Raw genomic sequence first — 18,802 nt, 5'->3', positions numbered from 1 at the left:
TTAACCTCTTCATTTGGATCTTTTAATTTAAAATACATATTTTACTAATTATAACTTATTTTTTCTTCTCTTTTTCACAGATACAAAGTGTAGTTAAAAAATGTATTTATTATATGGTAAGTATGACTAAAAAAATGTAGTTTGTGATCACCCTTTGCTTTAAGCTCACTAACATTTTCTTAATCTACCACACTCCTGTGTCTTTACTCTGTTTCACTCACTTATTCTTATTCTACATGTTTACTCCCCTTTTCCGATTTCCCATCTCATATTCAACTTCTTTCAATCCCTTTACTTTACTTTACTTACCCTCTAATCCCTTCCTTTGCTTCTTCACTCATTCTCTTTTTCTTAATTATTTACCTTACTCTTACACATACACCTCATCCCCATTCCAACACATACACACACCTGTAACATACACCCCACACATACCACACACACACCTCATACACACAAAAAATCCCCCCACACACACTCCTGAAATTCCATACACACACATACATCAAACACATATACACCCCACACTCATAAACTCCTCACACATATTTCACACACCCTCACATCCACCCACACCGAAACACTCCACACAGCCACACCCACAGACACACCTTACACACCCACACTGTGACCTACGCCACTGACTTCCTATAAGTCACACACACTGCATTACTTATCTTTTTTTGCTATTTTACTCAAGCCCATTCAGGTACTGTTTCCTTTACTCTCTTTGTCCTTTCTCTTTGTCACTCCACATATGTTTTCGTAATTCAATTTTTCTCCCTCTTTCACCCCTCTTTACTTATACTACCTGGTCTTTACTCACTTTCCCTCATTGTTCTTTATTTATCGTGATTCTGCCACTACCCTTCATTCTCCATTTTTTACTGTCCTTTCTTTTTCTTTAAACAGCCAATCACAGTCTCACACTATCTCTACCTTAGTGTTCTTCCTCTCTCTTCCTTTCTTTCGCTCCTTTAGTCATTTTACTTTTTTCACTTTTATCCAACTACACCTTCTCTATTTTTTACTATGTAATAAATAAATAATCCCTCTGTGGTCCTCTTGTAGCTCTTTTTCTCTTAACATAACTCTGTTTGTGTCCTTTACTCATGCTAACTGCTTCATTAAAAAAAAAATCTTTTTTTGGGGGGGCGCGCCCCGGTACGCGTACCCTATGGACATTGCGCTTACCCGTGCGCTCACCGGTACGCGCCCCGGGAGCGCCCCGGGATAAAAAAAAAAAAAAATTGACAATATAAAATTCGCTTTAAAATGTATTATTTTTTATAACTATAAAGTTTTGCTATTAAAAAACCATTGAAATTTACTGAAAAAACCATAGGTTTCACACCAGTTGTAGTTAGGAATTAGCATTTAAAAAACCTATGAAATTCACTGAAAAAACCATAGGTTTCACACCAGTTATAGTTAGGAATTAGCATTTACAAAACCTATTAAATTCACTGAAAAAACCATAGGTTTCACACCAGTTATAGTTATCTGGAAATTTAACTCGCATAAAACCATTGAAATTCCCACGTTATAGTTAGTTGGACTCACTATAACTTGCGCGTGCAATGCACTGCTGATGACGTCACATATTACTTCACTCATGACATGGTCAGTGACATCACTCATGACATCACTGATGACACCATCCTTGTGACATAGTGACAGACCTCCTTTCACTGAAAGGTAACCCTTGAAACACATATTCAAAAATAAAACCTAACATTTTCAAAAAAATTGAGATACCCATACCAGTTACTACAACCAATTGAATAATTCCACCATCTATGAGTGAATGAGGCAAATTTTTATAAAGCGCACTCCAAGGAGCATCTTGGCGCTATTGGACAAAGACCAAAGAACAGACAGGGGGGGTGGAAAGAAGTACAGGAAAGAGGAAGCCCGAAAAGGGATCAGACTAGTGCTAAGATCTCCTGATCCGTGGTACTAAAGATCCAGGTTTTTTGCAGTTTTCTGAACAGGAGTTCGTTGCTGGTGTGTCTTAGTTGGGAGGGCAGGTAATTCCACGCTTTTGATCCCAGTGTGGCCAGGGTTTTTCCTCCTCGTGTTTTCATTTTAAAATGAGGGTTGATGAGTAAGTACTCATTGGAGGAGCGCAAGGTTTGTTGTGTTTTGTAGGGTCTGAGATGCTTTCTCAGATAGTGTGGCCCACTTCCAATAGTGGCTTTATAAGTGATGGTTAGGATCTTAAACAGGATCCTTTTATGGATAGGTAACCAGTGGAGGTTTTTTAGGGCGTCGGTCGAGGATGACCGTTTGGGGAGTCCCAGCACCAGCCTAGCGGCGGCATTTTGGATCACCTGCAGTCGTTTTATCACCATTTTTTTGGTTCCTGCATATAGACCATTGCCATAGTCAAGGCGGGATAAAATTAGGGCCACTGCAACAGTTTTTCTAGCGTGTGGGGGAAGTTAATCAAAGAATTTCCTTAACATTCTTATGATTTGGAAACAGGTACCTGCGACTGTGAGAGCCTGTTTGTGAAAAGAAAGCGTGGGGTCAAATTTAAAACCTAAGTTTTTGGCCGTGTCTACTGTGGCGGGTGGGTGATCTGAATTGCTGGGCCACCACAGGATGGGGTTAAAATGGTTAGCTTTCCCAAACAGCATAATCTCAGTTTTGGAGCTATTGCACCTGAGATGGTTTGAGTCCATCCATTTCATGACCGAGGTGAGGCAGTGGTGAAATTTTTCTTCTCCTGCGGTAGAATTTTTATCCAGAGTGAGAATCAATTGGGTGTCGTCTGCATAACTAATTGCTTCGATGTCAAAGGAGTCAATCATTGTAAGCAATGGGGACATGTAAAGATTAAAAAGGGTCGGACTTAAAGATGAGCCCTGTGGGACCCCTGAGGACAGTTGTTTTCCTGTTGATTTATATCTACCCAAAGTGATGACCTGGTTCCTGTTTCTGAGAAATGCGGTTAGCCATTCATGGGCTTTATCATTTATTCCCATTTGTTTGAGTCTGTTTATTAAGATGTTGTGGGAGACGGTATCAAAGGCCGCGGAGAGATCCAACAGAATCAGCACCGCTTCTTTGCCCTGATCTAGCGCCCATTTTAGGGTGTCAGTGGTGTGGAGCAGCGCTGACTCTGTTGAATGCCCTGCTCTGAAGCCTGATTGCTTAGGGTGAAGGCAATTGGAGTTTTCTAGAAACTCGTTTAGCTGTGTGTTCACCACTTTCTCCGCTATTTTACTCAGACATGGGAGAAGGGAGATGGGTCTTAGGTTGGAAAGTGTGGTGGGGTCTGATAATTTCTTTTTTTGGAGTGGTTTAACCGCGGCTGTTTTCCATGACTCGGGGATTTTTGCTGTTTTAAATGTTGAATTTATAATTTGATTTATGACCGGGTTAACAGTCTCGATTAATGCGTGAAGGATCTTAGGTGGGCAGGGATCGAAAGGGGACCCTGATTTGATTGCTAGAATAGCCTTCTTAGATTCTTCTAGGCTGATTTCTTTGAAACATTTTAGTTCTACTCTTGGACCTGGGTTTTGGGCTAATGGGTCCTGAGCTAAACAGTCAGTAAAATAGTTTTTTAGCTCACTGATTTTATTTTCAAAGTATTCTTCGATATCATTACAGAGTTCCTGTGAAGGGGGTATTTCAGAGTCTAGGCTAGCTGGGTGCGTAAAGGATTTGACTATTGTAAAAATAGTCTTTTGGTTATCATCTGCCCTTTCAATGAGGTGCGTATAATGCTTCTTTTTTTCCAGCCTTATTTGTAGATGGTAGGAGTTTAATCCTAGTCTAAAAGAATTCAGGTCCTCCGTTTTGTAGTGCTTTCTCCATATTTTCTCCAGGTTCCTGCACTTATCTTTCATGGCTTTCAATTGAGGTGTGAACCAGGGGGCTGACTGACGTTTTGTATTCTTGCCATTCTTCCACGGTGCTAGCGTATTTGCTACTGAAAGCATCCATTTGTTAAACATCTATATACACATGCACTGATTCACCAACAGTTCTATATAGTCACTCATACATATACTCACTCATCATATGTAGTGATACACCTATACATCCTGTTACACATCGACAGTCATCCAAAGGTTACTCACACACATACTCACACATGCAAATAAACTATTGAACATCCATTTGTTTGCATATAGAGCTATACACACACTACCACCTTACTTCTAAGGAAATTTACACATATTTATTCTCTTAAACAATCACTTATAGAAACAAATACTAATTTAAACCGGAACTCTTACAATCCCTCACTCTCACATATACTCACTTATATACATCAATATTCACATATACTAGATTAAAACATATGTAGTTACTGATAAAGACACTAGTGAGACAGTCATTCATTCACTAACACATACATATACACACTCATTCACCCATACAATCCTGCACATATGCTGTCTTCAAAACACATACAAACAGAGAGTCAGTCATTCATGCATCTATGTACTAAGTAATACCCCCACCAAACCATACAAACACTCATACTGCTACTAAGTAAAAATATCTAATAACCTATATACATACACATGTACCTACTCACCAACCCATGCAGCCACTTATACACAAAGTGAAACACTAATACATATATTTAAATATTTAAACATTACTCAGTAATATTTATTTTTCAAAAAGACACACATTCACTGGATGGTGTCATCAGTGATGTCATGAGTGATGTCACTGACCATGTCATGAGTGATGTAATATGTGACGTCATCAGCAGTGAATTGCACGCGCAAGTTATAGTGAGTCCAACTAACTATAACGTGGGAATTTCAATGGTTTTATGCGAGTAAAATTTCCAGCTAACTATAACTGGTGTGAAACCTATGGTTTTTTCAGTGAATTTAATAGGTTTTTTAAATGCTAATTCCTAACTATAACTGGTGTGAAACCTATGGTTTTTTTCAGTGAATTTCATAGGTTTTTTAAATGCTAATTCCTAACTATAACTGGTGTGAAACCTATGTTTTTTTCAGTGAATATATATATATTTATATAGTATTTACACGTAGGCTGGTGGGAGGAGCAGGTCCTCAACAGGACGCACAAAACATGGGTGGATGAAAAAATAATCAAGTTCCTTAGATACATTGATGATGTGTTTATTGTATGGCAGGGTGAAATGGAGGAGGCTATTGCCTTTGTCAATGACATCAATGTCAATCATTTGAACCTCAAATTCACATCTCACATGAGTAAGAAAGAGGTGGAGTTCCTAGATGTCAAAGTGTATATTGATAGTGACAATAGAATTCAAACGACACTATTTAGGAAACCCACCGCAGGGAACACCATGCTTCACGCATCCACCCTTCATCCTAAGCACACCATCCACAGTATCCCCTACTGAGAGATCCTTCGATTGAAAAGGATCTGTAGTACAAATGAAGATTACACTAACTGTGTGAGGGATCTAGAAATCAGACTAAGGGAACAAGGTTACTCCAGAAAGATTTTTGATCAGGCTTTGAAAAAAGCCAATTTGAGACCTCGAGATAGCCTATTCCTGGTCAACTCTGTTACAGAAGATTCTTCATCTAATGACGATGCCAAAAATGAATCATGTCCTAGGTTCATTACAGCATTCAGTGACCAGGAGAATTCAATTAGGAAAATCATTACTAAAAACTGGCCCATCATAATGTCTGATTCAGTGTTAGGAGCATTGTTGCCCCCTAAACCAACAATAACATTCCGAAGGGCACGCAACATGGGAGCTGTTCTGGACCAGTCATGTCCAGAACTCAAACAAAAAGCAAATTGGATGCAGACAGTTGGTGGATTCCGCAGATGCTCAAGTTGCAGGGCCTGTAAATTTGGGGTTAATAAGACCCATTATCTTACTCCATTTAGTGAGACCGCAATTCCAATTGTAGGTCAATATACATGCAAAACTGAATTTGCGGTATATGTCCTGACGTGCACTTGTGGCTTAAATTATATTGGGAGTACAAGCAAACAAGTGCACGTCAGGATCCTCCAGCATTTGCGGGCAATCCTACATAATGACTCGAGCTATCCGGTTGCACGCCACTTTGAGTCTACACACAACAGGGATGTAAATTGTTTATCATACTATGTTGTTGGAGCCATACCTAAATTACGGAGAGGTGGCAACAGGGATTTAAAGTTAAGGCAGCTGGAATCCAATATGATATTGGAATTCGATAGCAAAAGCCCGAATGGCCTTAATAACACAGAGGATTTACACACTTTTCTCTAAAAATCCCCATGCCCCTTTACATTGACCCTGTTATATTTGATCCAAGTTATCAGTCACTGTTTCATGCTCCCAGGCAGTCAGGTTCCCTGTTGCCTGGAGGTTACTGCAGCTTTATGTATACACATAGTAAGTTTCCTCATATATCTTCACATCTTTATTCCATCTAGTCAGGGTCCCTGTTAGTCGGAAAATATGAAATTCTCTTGGTTCTTTCCCTATTTGTAAATATATGTAATGTATTACCTATATTTATTGTGATATTTTTTCATACTTTTTACACACAGGGTGTTTTTATAAATTTTAATAATGTATGAATATACTTGTTTGGATTTTGAAATACTTTTATCATGATTTTTATAATGAACAAAATGTGGTGTTCGACCCAATTGTTGAAAATATGATGATGAGGTACAATATTTACAAGCAGGTCTCTTTTTGCACATTGGCACTTTTTCTTCCTCTAGGACACAATATTTGTCACAATTGATCTTTTGCACTTTATGGACATGCACTGTTTGCACTTTTGAAAAAATTACCTAATCTAATGTTACCCTATTTTCAATTCTCTGGTCCCTTTTGATGAAATAAGGATGTATATTATTACTATTTAAAGAAAGACTGCTTTTAATTTCGTCATACTTTTTCTTTTGCCCCCCTCTAGATACAAATATTTGTTGGATTTATCCAGTGACTTCAATTCAAACTTGTATGTTTATGTGATTTTAACTTTGCATATGTATTTATATGGATATTAAGCCACTTGAAATGTGAATTTGTCTTCTATCTTTATGATCACACGATGTATGGAGGGGTGGCTATGCTTGGGAGAAATGGGCACTATAAAAAAAGAAAACGTACAAACAAATGTTGCATGTGAACAAGGGCTCAGGTAGCCCGAAACGCGTAATGCACTCTTCACTAAACTGAGCAAATAAACGGAGAAATCCAACATCTGGTCCTGTGGTCTGTCGCCTACGTTTCTGAGGAGTTCTTTGTGGATATTTATATATATATATATATATTGTGGAAAAAGCCCCTCTGTGTAAGAAGGACTCAGAGGCCAAAGGGGTTTTCTGGAAAGACAGCTCGCTTTATTTCATCTGTTACAGTGGCGGCGAATGCATTTCGGCACTTCAGCCTTCGTCAGCGCCCAACACTGAAAAATGTCCTTCACCCATATGTTCCCACCTGTGTCAAATACTCTCCAGCACTCGGTACTCCTCCCCCTGATGATGTCGTCACACCCGTAGCAGTTCAGTGTCCATGAATAAACTGCAACTCCCTAAAGGCACTGTGTCGTCCGGTCCGGGAGGGTGGTATGGAGGAGTGAGGCAAAACGGTTGGTTCGTGCTGGTTTGCAGGTAGGTTGTGAGGTATTCAATCCAGAGGAAATGCCACGGCCGTCTCCCTTGGTCCCCTTGTGCCGCAACAGCCAGCCTCGCAGAACAACAGATAGGGCAGGGGCAGTCAATGCGGACTTCATGCCCAATGCAGGTAAAATACCTCAGTCTTCCCATATTGCTCCGTGATTGCTGGCGGTCACCGGAAATGTCGATACCTCGACCTCTCAAAGCTGTAAACAGCAAGTTGCTAGTGTTTCTTCCCGGGACCATTAGTGTTGCAGGGCCATCTGTTCTACGTCCCTGGCAGGCGCAGTATATATTGCGGAAAAAGCCCCTCCGTGTAAGAAGGACTCAGAGGCCAAAGGGGTTGTCTGGAAAGACAGCTCGCTTTATTTCGTCCGTTACAGTGGCGGCGAATGCATTTCGGCACTTCAGCCTTCGTCAGCGCCCAACACTGAAAAATGTCCTTCACCCATATGCTCCCACCTGTGTCAAATACTCTCCAGCACTCGGTACTCCTCCCCCTGATGATGTCGTCACACCCATAGCAGTTCAGTGTCCATGAATAAACTGCAACGCCCAGAAGGCACTGTGTCGTCCGGTATGGGAGGGTAGTATGGAGGAGTGAGGCAAAACGGTTGGTTCGTGCTGGTTTGCAGGTAGGTTGTGAGGTATTCAATCCAGAGGAAATGCCACGACCGTCTCCCTTGGTCCCCTTGTGCCGCAACAGCCAGCCTCGCAGTTCAACAGACAGAGCAGGGGCAGTCAATGCGGACTTCACGCCCGATGCAGGTAAAATACCTCAGACTTCCCATATTGCTCCGTGATTGCTGGCGGTCACCGGAAATGTTGATACCTCGACCTCTCAAAGCTGTAAACGGCAAGTTGCCAGTGTTTCTTCCCAGGACCATTAGTGTTGCAGGGCCATCTGTTCTATGTCCCTGGCAGGCGCAGTATATATTGCGGAAAAAGCCCCTCCGTGTAAGAAGGACTCAGAGGCCAAAGGGGTTTTCTGGAAAGACAGCTCACTTTATTTTGTCCGTTACAGTGGCGGCGAATGCATTTCGGCCCTTCAGCCTTCGTCAGCTCCCAACACTGAAAAATGTCCTTCACCCATATGCTCCCACCTGTGTCAAATACTCTCCAGCACTCAGTACTCCTCCCCCTGATGATGTCATCAGTGATTTCATTTGAGATGTCATCAGTGATGTCACTGACCTTGTCATGAATTATGTAATATGTGACATCCTCAGCAGTGGATTGCGGGTGCGCGAAATATAGTTAGTACAACTAACTATATAGGAGCAATTTCAATGGTTTTGTATGAGTGAAATGTCCAGCTAACTATAACACCCCTAAAACCTATAGTATTTGAGTGAATTTCAAAGGTTTTTTAAATGCTAATTCCTAACTATATAAGGCCTGAAACCTATGGTTTTTTCAATGAATTTCAAAGGCTTTTTAAATGTAAATTCCTAACTATATAAGGCCTGAAACCTATGGTTTTTTCAGTGAATTTGCAAGGTTTTTTAAATGCTAATTTCTAACTATATAAGGCCTGAAACCTATGTTTTTTTCAGTGAATTTCAAAGGTTTTTTAAATGCTAATTCCTAACTATATAACGCCTGAAACCTGTGTTTTTTTCAGTGAATTTCAATGGTTTTTTAAATGCTAATTCGTAACTATATCAGGCCTGAAACCTATGGTTTTTTCATTGACTTTCAAAGGTTTTTTGAATGCTAATTCCTAATTATAACGTGTGTTAAACCTATGTTTTTTTAAGTGAATTTCAAAGGTTTTTTAAATGCTAAATCTTAACTATGACGTGTGTGAAAGCTATGATTTTCTAGTGAATTTTCAATATTTTTATAATGCTAATTTGTAAATCATTATTTAATAATAATAGTTTTTTCAACAAACTGCCTTTGTGTATTGTAATACATTGACTGTATTATGTAATATGCAACAGCACATGTATTTTTTATGATTTGCATAAAGTTGAACAGTATACTCTACATCTTCAATCCACATGTAAACAGTCAATTTTTTTTTGTGTTTCTCAAACGTGCGAGCACCTCGCGATTTTTTTGCCCTTTGGAGTTTTTTAGGGACCCCCTGACAAGGTCTAGGGGGTCAGAGAGTCTCTAACCTGCCTCATTTTCACATTGTCCACTATTGTTTTTGAGTGACTTTTGCTTCGGGGGTGCGTGCACCGTGCACGCACCTCACGATTTATTAAAAAAATGTAAATGTTTTTTTTGCCCATCAGAATTCTTCAGGGACCCCCTGAGAAGGCCTAGGGGGTCAGGGAGTCTCTTCCTTGCCTCCTTTTAACGTTTAGAAACTTTTATGAAAATCGGGTACTGAAGGACTGGACTATTTAAGGCCCAGCGGTGCCAGGGGACAACACCTGAAACCTTCGTAGGTTACCTGTTCTGGCGCACAAATGACAGAGACACGGGAGACTTCCTTCGGCGTCAAAGATCGGCGTTTATTACTGCAGGGATACAGAAATCGCTAGAAGTACAACAACGTGTAGGTTCTGAGAGTCTGCTTCGAATTGCATATGTGAATCGCTCCTTTTATACACATTTTCGTCATTGCTCAACATACGAACAAAAGGTTACAACTCAGTTCCCACAGTAAACTTCAAAAGGATTGCATTCATGTTTTCAGAAGCCCGGAACATAATTACAGTAGCACTGCCGGTTCCCAACTGTAAAAGCACATTATCTCACCGCTAAGCACATTCCACTCTAGTTGTAAACGGACAGAAGGGAAAGACAGGAACAGCTGCAAGGATGACAGACAACAGCAGAGAAAGAAGTGTGGGGGTAATATCGGAAGCGTGATCACAGGATCAAAGGATTGGAGCCTAGCGCATGCAGGGCTGAAACAATAGTCTGGCACGGCAAGATTACCCTCGAGCGGAGCCATCTGCCTTTGCAGTGTCATCCCCCTCGTCATAAAAGACGCACAAAAGGGATATGCATCTTTGGTAAGGCTTGGGAACTAAAGGGTCATGGAGCGGACATTTGCCTGTTCGCTGACTACGTGAGGGCAAGAAACAAAATGGATGCCGTATCTAAAATGGAACCCGAGGGTTCACATGGAAAAACCCGTAAATGAGACGAACCCTTCCAAGTAGTGTAGCGAAAACGCGTACACCCACTAATCTCGTCATTTACGGTTCATAGATACCAAACTCGTCCATATTTGAACATGCCCAAAACATCGTAATGATTCTCACGGAACCTCAGACGCTCCTTTTGCCCTCATGTAGGCAAGCACTAGTCGAAATCAGAATCAATTTCGATATTCATCAGATCATTCAGGTGTTGCTGGAACATCATCCTGTCCATCAATGTCTCCTTGGTAACAGATAGCCTTCTTATACACGTTGTAGCACAAAGGCCACATAAGGCAGGACCACACTGCACACAAAGACAACACGTGAGCAGAAACGTCACAACAACCCCTATAATCATCAGAATCTTCCAACCCCAAGTCGATATCAGACCCCAAAACCATCCTAGAAGCGTCCAATCTCCCTCGTCCACGTGTATGGACTCTGAGATGTTATGCAACTTTGAGATGGCTTGATAAACAGTTGGAGCATTATCAGGTATGAAAATGCAGCAGCTCGAATAGATCACCTTACACACACCACCTCTATCTGCAAGTACAACGTCTAGAACCATACGGTTCTGTAGCGTCATAAGTCTATCCGCCTGAAGCTCTGCTGTCAAGTTACCAAGGGCGCTTGCAGTGATATTAGCCGTCAATTCCACCACACGAGTCAACTGTCTCAAGTTCCTACTATTGACCATAGGACCCCAAAACGTTAGGAAACCCTTAAAGAAGTCTCCTGCCTCTTGACTAGCAGTATCTTCTTTACTAATAACGCCTCTCACAACTCTGGTTTTGTGATAGTCTGAGGCAACTGTGAAAGTCGGTGGTAGAAGATTCGCGATATAACAGGTGCCTGAAAAGTCACGAGGCAACCATGTATAAGCACGATCGTAACACACAAAATAAGTACCCTTGGCAGTCAGGAAGACAGGGGAAGAGAGCATTGGTAAGACATACGTCTCAGTACAAGCACTCTTCCCAAGCTGAGCTCTCGGATTACGACCAAGACCTTGCAGACAGAAATGACCGAGATGGGGTACGATCCAGATCGGAGATGAGCTCTTAAGCTGTCTATCGCTCACTGACATACTATACTCAACCTCACTCAGATCCTTGTAAGCTTGCACCTCTTCCTCTGGAATGATTGTTGCATCAAAAATATCTCTATCTAAATCAGCAATTGCTATCATCAAAGGCTTGTGGTACGGGCCAAAACCAAGGTCTGTGGAGCGAGGCTCTCGATGGGGGTAGGAATCTAGTGCACTACGAAACATGGTTTGGAATGCTCGAGCTGACCCTTGGGAGCTATAGGGAAGAACCAAATACGGAATACCCTTATCCATGGTATGTGGCATTAACCCACACACCCAACAATTGGTAGTATTCATCAGCAACTGATGCTGATGCAGAAGTTGAACAAAAGAATTGTTCATAAATTCCTCACGTCTGACTTGTTCATGTTGGGGCAGAAGATGAAAGGAATGTGGAGAAACAGTGGAGACAAAATTCAGATCATGTGAAGGAGGAGTAGGTGAAGTGGAAGGCAATAATGATTGAATCCCAAAGTACACTCCACCCACCAGTAGCATAGAAACAGTTAGGAACAACATAAAAATCTGAAACAAGAAACATTTTGTTCGAAACACCTTATGCAATCTGGATCTTTGCACCGACATTTTCTCTCTTTCCAACAGCATAGAAAATTCCATCCTCTAAAGACCGTCCGTGACGTTCTTCACGCACTTCGTTTTGAGTAACGATTATCAATTCCCAGGAGTTCCCAGAAATTGACAAAAGGTAATTGACCTAGTGTCAGAAACCTGCCAAACAGAAGGAAGTACCCGCACGGCCCTACGGCCAACCCAGATGATAGGTTTTAATGAATTGCGCATTCAATTTAATATGAGTCTCTTAGCTGCACAAAAAGAAAAAGGTACACACAATATAAAATGTCCACAATATTCAAGGCAACAGTAAAGGTGTAATGTAAAATCAAAAATAAAAAAAAAGAATTTATTAGTCTTTATTGCGCGGTCGAAGAAAATATCGACATCTTCCAGGTCGAGTCTGCTCTTCAAACAACGGTTCAGATGGCAAAACAGTGTTCGATTGTTCAGGTAACAGTTCAGGACTTGAACTCTCCAATGCTGATGACGTAGGTAAAGTTTTAGATGATTCAACAGGGATGTCTGATTGAACTGATTGAACTGAATCGTTCCCTACAGGCTGAGCATCACTAAATGGCACATAGCGCAAAGGGGTATCGGTCTCAGTCGAGGCAACTCCTTTCTTTATCCACGTATCTGCTGGCAAAGGAAGCGGAACCTTCTTTGTGTGGGTGGCATGCACCCAATGCTTCCTTCCTTCCAGCCGAACTGCAGTCCTCGTTGCCAGTAACACCTGGTGGGGTCCCACGAACCTTGGCTCAAGATTGCGTTTTCATCCAAAGTTTCGGGTGACGACCCAATCTCCAGGTTGTAGCCGATGACCAGGACCCTCTGTTTGTGCCGGTAGAGCCTCAAAAACCTGTTGATGAATCAAACTCAATTTAGCAGTCAGATCATAAAGATAGTCAATCAACATTGGGTATTCAATTCTATCAAACTCCTTAGGCCTCTGAACTCCCCATACGTTGGCAGGACGGCCGAACACAATCTCATATGGGCTAAGCCCTACTCGAGAGTGCACAGTCGCCCTGGTCGATAAGAGAGCTAGAGGCAAAGCATCAGGCCATGATAAACCAGTCGTTGCCTGGATTTTGGCAAGTTTTAGTTTCAGGGTGCCATTGTATCCTTCCACCAAACCCGCTGACTGAGGATGGTTAGCGCTGTGGAACCTTTGACGTATGCCAAGGCCACTACATACACTCTTCATCACACTTCCCACAAACTCACTTCCGTTATCTGACCATACAATCCGTGGCATGCCATACCTAGGGAAATATTCCTTCAGCAAAACTTTTGCTGTAGACAGGGCAGTATTATCCTTAAGAGGGTAAGCCTCAATCCATCTGGAGAATGCACAAACTACAACCAAGACATACTTCAGGTTATTGCATCTCTCCATATGGATGAAATCCAACTGAATAATTTCAAAGGGACATGTAGGAGGAGCAAAGTGACCAGGTGGAGTGGGGGTGCCCTTACCAGGATTATACATCAGACATGACATGCAATTCTTAACCACTCTCTCCGCACACTTAGTAATCCCATCATTCTTCCATACAGGAGACAACAACTTACATATACCTTTTGCGCTAATATGTGATGTGCCGTGAGCAATAGTAACAACGGCAAGCACATATGCATCCGGTAACATCCATCTCTGCTTTTCTGACAAATCAACCAAACATCCATTCTTGTCTAACTTCCCAGTGCTTTCTTTCCAATGAGTCTTTTCCATCTCAGTAGCCTCATTCTGTATCTCCTTCACACTCTCAACTGTGTCCTCACACATACCAGTCTCCGCCGGCCATCTTACTGAACTCGTAACATACATTCGGTTTGTCAGATCTCTGGCTGTCTCCTTAGCAATCTCATCCGCATACGCATTACCGCGGCCAACATCATCTGTCACTTTCCGATGCGCGCTGCATTTAATTATTGCCACCTGCTTAGGCAATGTAAGTGCATCCAAAAGGTCATTCACAAGCTGTCCATGTTGGATCTTCGTGCCATGCGACGTAAAAAACCCTCTTTCTCTCCACAGTCGACCAAAACTATGCGCTACGCCAAATGCATACTGACTATCGGTAAACACATTCACCCGCTTTCCTCTAGACAACACACACGCTCTCGTTAACGCAATTAACTCAGCCGCCTGGGCCGAATTCTGACTCAATCTCGCAGTTTCCACAACCGTACTCAGCGTCACTACAGCATACGCAGTCGTCACATCACCATTCGGCAACTTGAAACATGAACCATCAACATACAAAGTACCATCGGGATCTACCAATGGAGTGTTTTTCAGGTCAATGCGACCCTTCGTCTCTTCTTCGGTTCTTAAGTAGCAATCATGTGGTGCTACATCACCTGATTCCATGCTAATCGGCAACAATGTTGCTGGGTTCAACACATTACAACGTTTTATCCGAATATGACTTGCCAAAAGTGTCAACTCATAGCCAGACAACCTTGCGCTCGTCAAATGTTGAGTTTTTGTTCGGTTCAAAAGAGTGTCAACTGCATGTGGGACCATCACCGTAAGCATATTATCCATGACCAAACCTGCGGACTGTCGAATGGACACCGCAGCTGCCGCTGTTGCTCTTAAACAAATCGGCAATGCTCTAGCCACTGGATCTAAGGTCGAGGAAAAATACGCACATGGACGTTGTTTGTCGCCAAATTGTTGCGTCAAGACACTCAACGCACAACCATCCCTTTCATGAACGTATAATGTGAACGGCTTACTGTAATCGGGAGTGCCTAACACAGGAGCCGAACACAACGCATCACGTAATTCAGAAAAACCTTTCTGACACTCTTCAGTCCAAGGCAAAGGAGTCGGAACATTCTTGAACGTGAGAGCTAACAATGGTTTCGCCAACAATGAAAAATTTGGAATCCATTGTCTGCAGTATGACGTAATACCTAGAAAGGCACGTACATCTCTCTGAGTTTTTGGCACAGTCATTCGAGCAATCGCTGCGATTCTTTCTGGGGTCAACCTTCTCCCTTCTTTTGACAATAAGTGACCTAAATAGGTTACTTCTTGACAACAATATTGCAGCTTAGAAGGTGACACCTTATGATGCAAGTCACATAAATGTTGCAACAATGATACTGTAGCAGTTCTGCAAATAACCTCTGTATCAGCAGCTACCAAGAGGTCGTCAACATACTGAATCAAAGCCGCACCTGTCGGTAACACAAATGCATCAAGTTTACTTTTAAGGGCTTGACTGTAGATCGACGGACTCTCACAGTAGCCCTGTGGTGCGCGTTTTAATCTAAAACTGTGACCACCTAATGAGAATCCGAATAGATCTCTGCTTTCCTCAGCGATCGGAATACTAAAGAAAGCATTCTTTAGGTCGATCACCGTGAACCAGGAGGCAGAAGCTGGAATCAGGGTCAACAAGGCCGTTATGTCAGGCACCACAGGAAACTGTGGGATCACGATTTTATTCACTTCTCTCAAACCAATTACAAAACGGTACACAGGAGGTTTAGATGGATCAGTTCGTTTCAGGATGGGTAACACAGGACTATTACACACATTTCCCCTAGTTTCTTCAATGACATCCTTTTTGATCAAGTCATAAACGATCGCTAATAGCGCTCGCTCACCATCAAGAGAGATACGATACTGAGGTATACGTGGTAATCGCACATTTGTTTTCAAGTGGATCACATAAGGTGGGATGTCCAATAGGCCCACATCATTGGGACCTGTGGCCCATAAAGACGCAGGAAGGGAACTCAGTTCCGGTGGGAACTTATCGATTGACAAGTACATAGGAGAGATTACTCTCTGCCCTAAGGTAAGCTCCACTCCCGCAGGAGAGCAGTACAAAGTCGCATATAACCGTTTTAACAAATCCAAACCCAAAAGATTCTCACCACAACCAGTAGAAAGAATCAATGGAGCCTCTAGCTCACGAGGACCAATCGTAAGGGACAAAGGGCTAGGGACAGGATTGCTAACAGGGGCGCCGGAGAATCCAATGGAAACATTTGTTAAGCCAGACAAAGGTGCACCAGGGAGTTTTGAATGCATGATGGAACTTTTTGCTGCACCAGTGTCCAACAGAAAAGGCTCAACTACGCCAGATGTGGCAACTGCGACGTAAGGCCCTCTCTGATCAACCGGAACTGACACTACTCCCTCTCTTTGTCGGTCGCTGTCCTAGTAACGGTCGTCTGCAACAATTTCATGTTCAGTGTAATAATCGTCCACATGGTACTGTGCTGACCTATCCGACCTCGCATTTCGCTGGTCAAAACAATTATTCGCGTCCGATGAAGTATGAGAGCGCTCATTCTGATTTTGAGAGGTGCCACGACCTCTACCTCGAGATGCCTGTTGGTAACCACCACGTCCCCCCCGAGCCGAAACACCATTATAGCGGTCACGTAAAGCGGGACAATTAAATTTTATATGGCCCTCTCCCCTACAATACGCACACTGATTATACCCAAGCATAGATCTAAATGAAGTTGAGTCAGAGCGTGACTGCATCCTAGAAGACTGTGATTGTGGTCGATACTGCTGTTGCGACTCATTTTGATTCGAACGCGGAGGATACGCTTGCTGCAACAAAACCTTCATTTTAAGCTCCTTCGTTTTCTTATCCGAACGATCACTTTCTTCTTTTTCCCTATTCTCGTAGTATTGAGCCGTCGCTAATATTTGAGCAGTGGTTGAAACAGCCCATGCACTTTCTGAATTTTTCATATTGTTGCATAGTTCAGGCAATAAATTTAACACAAACTTATCAACAAATAACCGCTGGCCTCCCTCAGTGCTCATATCCTGACCACTATGATCGATAAATGCTTCCTCAAATCTAGTAAAGAAATCCCAGACACTCTCGTCTTTCTTTTGCTTGCAAGCCGATAATTTGTCCCAATTCACCCTCAGTGCTGGCATAAGAGTTTTCATGAGTGTAATGATTCTTTGGGGCAGAGCCGTAATTAACTGCTCGGGCTTAGCCTCACCAATTTGTCGTCCATCAGCCGCTATTAGTGCAGCCCAATCACCGCCTAACTCAGCTAAATGATTCTCTTGGCGGATTTTCACCCAAATCGGTTGCGGTACAACATTACCAAACAGCATGTCGATGTCAGCAAGGTTCATAATAGAAGCATCCACCAGTTGGGATAACTCCTTATAATAACCTGCCGGATTCTTGCACGGATCAGGCAAGGATTGCTTCACCTGCAAGACTTCTGATCGCTTCCATGGGAGGTGTATCCAAACTCTTTGAAAGTATGGCGGGACCACAGGATTAGCTGCAGGATCACCTGGCATCCATACTGGCGGAACCTCCCTCATAGGATACTGACCGGAGTTCGCCTTTTGCTTATCGGAGTCCTCATCAAATGACACTCGATCAGGCACTGTGGACCTAAAGGCCAACAGTCGCTCTAATGCACGTCGTACATCTCCACCTACAATCATACCGTTCGAAAACTGACTCCGAAGTTCAGTTATATCGTGCGGTACATTATCTAACTCATCATTATCCCACTCTTCTCTCAAGGAGTTACACATTTCTTCAAACACAAATCTCTGTGTGGGCTCATTAAACTGAGAAAATGTATCAAAAACTATGCGCAAAAGGTATCTAGCAGGGTATCTAATCCCTACGCGCCATAGTCACTAACGTCTCACTCTCCCTTCCACCAGGGATTTGACTCCGTCTCTGGGGAGTTTCAGAGACATCGGATTGTAATAACGATCCAGAAAGTGGGGAATAGAGGTTAGCAACAGAGTTAGGGATACGAGTACGAACGGAAGGAGAAGAGGAAAAAAGAACAGGAGCAACAACATTAGAAGTGACCGTAGAAACAGTGGGGGCAGCCAAGATAGTTGAAGTAGCAGGAACAATAGACTGAGAAGGTACAGGCAAAGGAGCAGAAGCAAGAGGAGCAGGTACAGGAACAAAAACAGGACCAACAACAGGCTGACCAGCAGCCGCCATAACAGGAGGAACTACGGGAGGTACTACAGGAGGAACTACAGGAGGAACTACAGGAGGAACTACAGGGGCTGTAGCACCCTGTGCATATGGAGGTGGCGATTTCATCAAATACGCTAACAAAGGATCTTCTTTCAAGTCTTCTTCCTTTTTATCAAGACTTGACGATAAAACCGGATAACATTTATCCACCTTCATGTGATGCAATCTAATAGAAGCTTCATTTTCTTTATCTGCTTTATCTTGTTGGTACCGCTCTGCACCTTGCATCAGCATAACGATACCCTCTCTTTTATTTTTCTTAAGTTGTTTGATTTCTTTCTGCTTGGCTTCTTTGCGCCATAACCGAGGGGAATCAAACATAGCTGGCCTAGCATTCTTTTTAAACAATTTTATTTCGAGATTATCTAAAATCTCAGTTTCAAAACTTCCAT

This window comes from Lissotriton helveticus, chromosome 6, assembly GCF_964261635.1.
Source record: "Lissotriton helveticus chromosome 6, aLisHel1.1, whole genome shotgun sequence".
NCBI lineage: Eukaryota > Metazoa > Chordata > Amphibia > Caudata > Salamandridae > Lissotriton > Lissotriton helveticus.
Note: the sequence above shows the minus strand (reverse complement) of the source record.